At 44.2% G+C, this 7576-nt stretch overlaps 1 long non-coding RNA gene across 6 annotated transcripts; it reads right to left on the minus strand.

Moving 5' to 3' along the window:
- Positions 1-2173: 2173 nt before the first annotated feature.
- LOC125518858 (uncharacterized) lies at positions 2174-5750 on the minus strand. 6 transcript variants are annotated; one of them, XR_007288155.2, is made up of 5 exons: positions 5451-5750; positions 5127-5360; positions 4021-4806; positions 3310-3810; positions 2174-2534 (listed from the first exon to the last, which is right to left on the minus strand). It is a non-coding gene; the product is annotated as an uncharacterized LOC125518858 (long non-coding RNA). The 6 variants fall into 6 exon arrangements; XR_007288157.2 differs by having other exon boundaries at positions 2174-3810; positions 4021-4273; positions 4346-4806; positions 5451-5746; XR_007288156.2 differs by having other exon boundaries at positions 2174-3381; positions 3717-3810; positions 5451-5746.
- Positions 5751-7576: the final 1826 nt, after the last annotated feature.

Below are 7576 nucleotides of genomic sequence, written 5' to 3' on the forward strand. Positions count from 1 at the left end.
GGCGCCCAAGTAGGATTCCTCCTACTTGGGGCGCCCCCTTGGCTACCTCTCCTCCCTCCAACCTATATATATATGAGGGGGCACCGCTAGAACACACAACAACGATTGTTAGCCGTGTGCAGCGCCCCCCTCCACAGTTTACGCCTCTGGTCATATTGTCGTAGTGCTTAGGCGAAGCCCTGCGCAGATCACTTCACCATCATCGTCACCACACCGTCGTGCTAACGAAACTCTCCCTCAACACTTTGTTGGATCAAGAGTTGGAGGGTGGTCATTGAGCTGAACATGTGCAGGACTCGGAGGTGCCGTATGTTCGGTGCTTGATCGGTCGGAACGAGAAGAAGTTCGACTACATCAACCGCGTTGTCAAACGCTTTCGCTTTCGGTCTACGAGGGTACGTAGACACACTCTCCCCCTCTCGTTGCTATGCAGCTGCTAGATAGATCTTGCGTGAGCATAGGAAATTTTTGAAATTGCATGCTATGTTTCCCAACAAAAGGGAACCACACAAGAAGTGACTCAAACCCACACAAATGACCTCAAGACCAACAACAACCATTGATCGTGAGGGGAGGGCGGTGGCTGGAGCCACCTATGTTTGAGTTAAAAGGATGGCACCGGGAAGATTTTAACCTTGGTCCCATGACCAAAACTCATATTTGAAGCACAAGTACAATAAAATATGGCTAATGTGAAAGATTAGATTGATTTATGCATAATGGGGGGAGGGAGAGTTCATTGATAGAACAACACTCCCCCTATGTCCATGCCTACATCTAGAACAAGATGTGATGATGAGTGTGGTGGGGTGTGCTTAGATTCAAGCCACATTGCTCAAATCAATGATATTTAGCTCATGCCTTAACTCGCGAAATCTTGCTTCGTCTAGAGGCTTGGTGAAGATATCCGCTAGTTGCTCTTGAGTGTTGATGTAGATGATCTCAATATCTCCACGCTTGATGTGATCCCTAATGAAATGATGACGAATCTCAATATGCTTCGTCTTGCTATGTTGCACCGGATTGTGAGAGATCTTGATAGCACTTTCATTGTCACATAGAAGAGGCACTTTGTCACAAGTGACACCGTAATCCTTCAAAGTTTGCCTCATCCATAGCAATTGTGCACAAAAACTTGCGGCGGCTACATATTCGGCCTCAGTGGACGAGAGAGACATACAATTTTGCTTCTTCGAAGACCAACTCACCAAAGAGCGACCAATGAATTGGCACCCTCCGGAAGTTGACTTTCCCTCCACACAATCTCCCGCCCAATCCGAGTCCGAGTAACCCATAAGATCGAAGTTTGCTCCTTTGGTGTACCATAAGCCAAAGTTTGAGGTATGAGCCAAATATCAAAAGATTCGCTTGACCGGCACATAGTGGCTTTCCTTAGGTGCGGCTTGAAACCGTGCACAAATTCCCACACTCAACATGATATCCGGTCCAGATGCACAAAGGTAAAGAAATGATCCAATCATGAAACGATATACCTTTTGATCCACCGCTTTACCATTGGGATCACTATCAAGCTTGCATTTGGTTGGCATGGGGAACTTGACCGGCCTTACATCATCTAGCTTGAATCTCTTGAGCATGTCTTGGGTATACTTGGCTTGGTTGATTAATGTTCTTGGGTATACTTGGCTTGGTTGATTAATGTTCCTTCTCTACTTTTCTTGACTCCGAACCCGAGAATGAACTTAGACTCTCCCATCATAGACATCTCAAACTTCGTGGTCATTAGTGCGGCAAACTCATCATTGGAAGATTTGTTAGGAGAACCAAAAATAATATCATCAACATGTAGTTGGCATACGAACAAATCCCTTTTGACTCTCTTAGTAAAAAGAGTGAGATCGATTTTCCCAATTTCAAACCCACGATCTTGTAACAACTCGGTAAGATGCTCATACCATGCACGTGGGGCTTGTTTGAGGCTATAGAGCACCTTTTTGAGTTTGTATACATGAGTGGGGAGCTTGGGATCCTCGGATCCCGGAGGTTGTTTGACATACACCAACTCATTCAACAGACCATTAAGGAATGCACTCTTCACATCCACTAGGGGTTGGGGCGCCACCTCGTGGCGCCTCCTGAGATAAAGTTCGGCGGTGCCTGGTAGGTGGCCGCATCTTTCACTTGCTTTCTGTGGTCTAGGCAACACATGCACTGACAAATGTTGCTGAATTGATGAAAGTAGCTAAATTACTTAGCATTGGTACATGCATATACACCCTTTTCACTTCTCGTACCACATGCCAATGGATAGCAATAAAATAACACTGACAGGAGCACGCTGCCGCTTCTTGAAAAACAAAGATACAACACAGAAGTATAGTGCACCTACAAAACTGATCATGTAAGCTACACTTATGAAAAGAGAGCAAATAGCACATCAAAAGCAGATGCCCGGAATGACAGGTTGAAAAGCTAGATCAGCACGGAGGAGGGCGTCATCATGCCGGCAGCACCATTAGTTGCGTGGTGCTGGTTGGACGTCCGCGAGGATGGTGGTGTTTGATCCCGCCGAGCTAAACAAAGGAAGATGCTCTCAAATTGTGTGGTTAGAATAAAATGTTAAGTGAGGTTTGACAGAAAAGCAGAGCTAAACATAAGAAGATTGCACTAAGTAAGATAAAGTAAACAATGAAAGTTGAAAGTAAAGCAAACAATAATAGAATTTAGGTTGTAGATTACAAGATGATCATAAACTACAGTGGATGAAAAGCAAATCCTATTCAGTTAGAAACAATCATACACTCAATGACAAGCATTGAAAGTGTCAAGTGAAGAATTGTCAGTTTGGTGGTGCCTGATGAAATATTCCCATGGTATTTTATAAATGCTTGATGGATCAGATTAGTTTATGCTGTCAACACTGGAAATTATACATGAAGAAAAATACACAAATGATCAATATTAAAAATTTGGCCTTAGTGTTGTAGAGTTTGTGCGTGGTATAAAAATAGCAGTACCAAAGCCCTATCTAATTTTCCAAGTAGTCAGTAATATATTTCACATAAGGATAACAAAATTCATGGATCTACTATTGGGAGTAGCTCAAGGACTAAAAACCAACATAGTTTGAAGAAATGTAGTCATGTGGTAAGAGAAATTAGTCAATACTGCAGTGGATGAATTTAACTGTAAAATGCAAGACGAATATATAGTGCAGTAGATGAAAACGAAACGCCGAGTTAGAAGTTTCTTGTCATTGTGAAAATAAATTCTTAAAGACACTAGTTTGAAGCTGCAATACATAAAATACTTGATGACTGATGAACAAACATATGAGAGTTAAGGTACCATGACCAGGAGTCGCGGGGAAGTGAGTTCTCTGGCTACCAAGTCAATAGCTTTAGGAACACATGCTACATCCTGGTTATGAAATGATATTCTCGCCAGTTATCAGTCACCACAGTAGAATAGCTTAACTATGAAATATTGTGGTTTCTGTGTATAATAACACCAACTTATCCAATCTAGCAATAACTGATAAGTGAAGTGCATGGTTTAAGTTATTACCAGAAAAAGGAAAGCTAGTAACTTCATTTGCATATATTCCCAACCAAGAGATAACAGTAAAATAAAACTTTTTTTGCGGGGCAGTAAAATAAAACTTGCACATAACAGGAAACACATCATGCATAACAGGCTTGCTTATAAAAACATAAATGATACTTCAGCCAAGAAAAAAAATAGATGATACTTACAGTCGAGGTATGATTCCAAAAATGCCTTTGTTACTGTGAACATCCTTGAAAGTGGAGATTGACTTGATTCAGTCAAATTCATTTACAAGGGGATCTGCACAAAGTATACCATAATTCAGGCACTAATATGATTACTAATGCAAATAGAAAATATTTTCTGGTGCTATCAGAATTTGAATAATCGAAAAATTGAATTACATGGTCATGAAACTGCATTATTAGTAACCACGATGATGAACGGAATCGGCACCGAGTGACAAGTAGTGGTAAAGAGGAGAAAATTAGAAGTAGGAGAAGAACGAACCATCATCGAAACTCACAAGTCATTCTCACCGGCTTGGTACAGATTCCCATAAATCAACCACTGAGGTGACAATGACAATTAGGTACAGGAGAGTGTGGGCTTAGTAACGATTCCTATGAATCAACCACCGAGTTTCAAATTAAGAACAGGCGGGCACATGATCCAGCCGGCCTGTAGGTTGTCGATCCTCCAGAATCCAACCTGCAAAACCAAGCACCCATGACAGCTCTAGTAGCATGGGCAGGCCAACAACCTGCAACAGTAAGAAGATAGAATAGTGACATTAACCCTGAAAAATTAAACAAGTATCCGTCTGAACCCCAACCTTTCTCCTCTTTCCACCAGTCTGGGAAAACTTTTTCGTTATGAAACAACCTTAGAAAACTCACAACCTGAGAGAACAAACATGCCATGCTTAGCAGCAAAACACTATTTACTCTAATTGTTATGCCAAAATCAAAACAGGTACACAAAGTAGTAGTACTCCGTCAAACAGAACAAAACGTAGTAGCTACAGCCTATAGGAGAGCAGGTAGTCGGGTACTCATGGGCCGCCTGGCGTTGTAGCTGTCGTCGCTGTCATACCCATCCCCATTCATGCTGGGGGTGTGGAGCCATGCAACAGCGTGGCTGCAGCATAGGTCGCCACGCTGTTCATGGAACTGCCGAGCTGCTATGGCGCGGCCGACAGCATCCTCGCCTCTCCGACGGCAGCAGGGACCGGGACGGGTGCTGCATCCCGATCAGGCCTCAGCTCCCATCCTCCTATTGCTCTGGTGGATTACCCTGCAGGATACACCGAAAAGCTTTGTCATCTCAAGCATCAGCATGAACTATTGAAGCACACGTATAACATAGGATTGAACTGAAGGTTAGCACCACAGATGCACATGACTAAACTAAAATATATATAACACTACTTATGCAAACACCACGGCAGCATGCAGCAATTCAGCTGAAAGCTTAGTATTCTTATGTTCTGAACATCTAAAAACTTATTCCCAAATGTCATTATGTTCCTTAATCAGACAGTGGTCCATTTTATAAGGGAGAAATTGCGTCCGTTTTCATCAAAGAACTGCAGCATTAACGAAACCAGAGTGTACCAGTTTGTGTAATAGTACCGATTTAATCCTCCTGGACGCTTGCGGATCCGGCTTCACTACACTCTTCGGACTGCGCCAGCTCGCTATCCCTGCTATTCGCATCTTACGCAGTGGTGCCGCCGCCATCCAAATGCACCGGCACTAACGAATCTTGTCTCCTTGTCGGATACCCACATCGCTTATCTCGTTCAGATTCGAGCCCGCTGGCCAACTACATCCGAAAAGATTGGTAGCCTGCCACAAAAGTGGGGTTAAACCACCACACATTAGTAAAAACGACATCTGCAGAACCACCGCTACATGGATTCACAAAAAAGGGCTCACCTAAAGACCGGATCCACACGGAAATTGTCGGGGGCGCTGGAGGCGTCGGGCTCGAGGTCTGGCTTCCAGCCAGATGGCGTCCAACTCGGCGAGGGACGCGGCGTTGCTTCACCATGGGCCAGAGCTGAGGGGGAGGGGGTGCGGCGTGCGGGGCGGGGAGGCGGCGGAGAACAACAGGGAGTGGTTGCGGCGAGGGAAGGGGTGGAAGAGGCGAGGAAGTCATTTGCCTTCGTGGGGAAGGCAAATCCTCGTGGGGAGGTGCTATCTGGCCCACGAACGAGGCGCTCCTGCCCAACCCATTCACATCCAACCGGAACTGAAAGCACTATTCATGCCTTGGCGTGTACTGAAGCTGATTTAGACACGGCGAGCGAGCACACATTGCGCGACTGTTAAAGGGTTCTATTTGTTGCAATTCAAAATCATGATGAGATGCATATGCAAGCAACATGCAAATAGATACAAGACGAGTTACGGAGGCAAAGGTTTCACCGTAGTCGATGCCCTCGACTTGGGAGTAGCCTTGTGCCACCAATCTTGCCTTGTTTCGAACATCCACACCATTCGCATCTTGCTTGTTATTCAAGATCCATTTGGTCTCGATGAAATTATGTCCCTCCATTGGCCTTGGCACTAATTCCCAAACTTGATTGTGCTCGAAGTTGTTGAGTTCATCGTGCATAGCTTCAAGCCAATCCACATCATCAAGTGCCTCATGTACCTTTTGGGCTTCAACACGCGAAACAAACGTGTGATGCTCACAGAATTTTGACAAATTGTTTACGAGTAGTTACCCCTTTTCTCAAGCTCCCAAGCACAAAAAGTTCCTTGATGGGCATTTGAGGATCATCTTGCACATCTTGAGCACCATCTTGAGTTTGCTCTTGATCTTGAGCACCGTCTTGAGCTTGCTCTTGACCTTGATCTTGCTCTTGATCTTGAACGAGCTCGGAGGCATGAAATTGATCTTGGACATCATTTGGTGCATCACCATCTCCATGGAGTTGATCTTGCCCTTGATCTTGTTCATTGGGTTGAGGGCCTTCACTTTGTTCTTCAGAAGCGTGTGGGTCTAGCGTAGATGATGGATCCACTTGAGTAGAGCATTGTCCTTCTCCTTCGGCTACAAGGGGTTCCTTAATAGGGAGTATTTGACCAATCCCCATTCTTCTTATGGCTTTGGGGGGGGGGGGATTTCATCACCTACATCACAAAGACCACTGTGCTCCACTTGGGAGCCGTTATTTTCATCAAACTCCATGTTACACGTCTCCTCAATGAGTCCGGTGGACTTGTTGAGGACATGGTAAGCATGAGAGTTTGTTGCATAACCAACAAATATGCCCTCTTGAGCTCTAGGTTCGAATTTAGACAAACAAACACCTTTCTTGAGAATGAAACACTTACAACCGAATACCCGGAAGTAAGGTTAGGCTTGTTGTTGGTAAGTATCTCATATGGAGTCTTGTTCAAGACTTTGTGGAGATAGAGCCGATTGGATGCATGACAAGCAGTGTTGATGGCTTTAGCCCAAAAGTTGTACGGAGATTTGAATTCTGCCATCATGGTCCTTGTCGCATCCATCAACGTCTAGTTCTTCCTCTCCGCCACACTATTTTGTTGAGGGGTATAGGGTGCGGCATATTGGTGTTTGATCCCCTCGTCACTAAGAAACTCATCCAAGGTGTAGTTCTTGAATTTGGTGTCATTGTCACTTCTAATCATCAAGATCTTTGCTTCTAGTTGACGTTGAGCTTCATTTGCAAAGTTGATTTGAGTCTCACTCTTCCTCTTGAATAAATATACCCATGTATATCTTGAGTAGTCAACCACAATCACCAAGCAATACTTTCTTCCACCAAGACTATTAAAGGATGGAGGTCCAAAGAGATCCATGTGAAGGAGCTCCAAGGGCCTCTTTGTAAGTGCATCTAGTGCCACCCCTAGTTGGTTTTGGAGTATTGACGACAAACCTAGTTGAGGGACTAATGTGTTTGTGAGAATTGCAGGATAACACAGGTAGAAGTCCCTCATTGATTCGGTTTTACTACCAGAGATGGCCCCTAAAAATGTATGAAGACATTGAAGTCAAAGGTGGTATATGGAGATATTCACATTGAAGACTA

Source organism: Triticum urartu, chromosome 7A, assembly GCF_056163025.1.
Source record: "Triticum urartu cultivar PI428250 chromosome 7A, HENAU_Tu73, whole genome shotgun sequence".
NCBI classification, from domain to species: domain Eukaryota; kingdom Viridiplantae; phylum Streptophyta; class Magnoliopsida; order Poales; family Poaceae; genus Triticum; species Triticum urartu.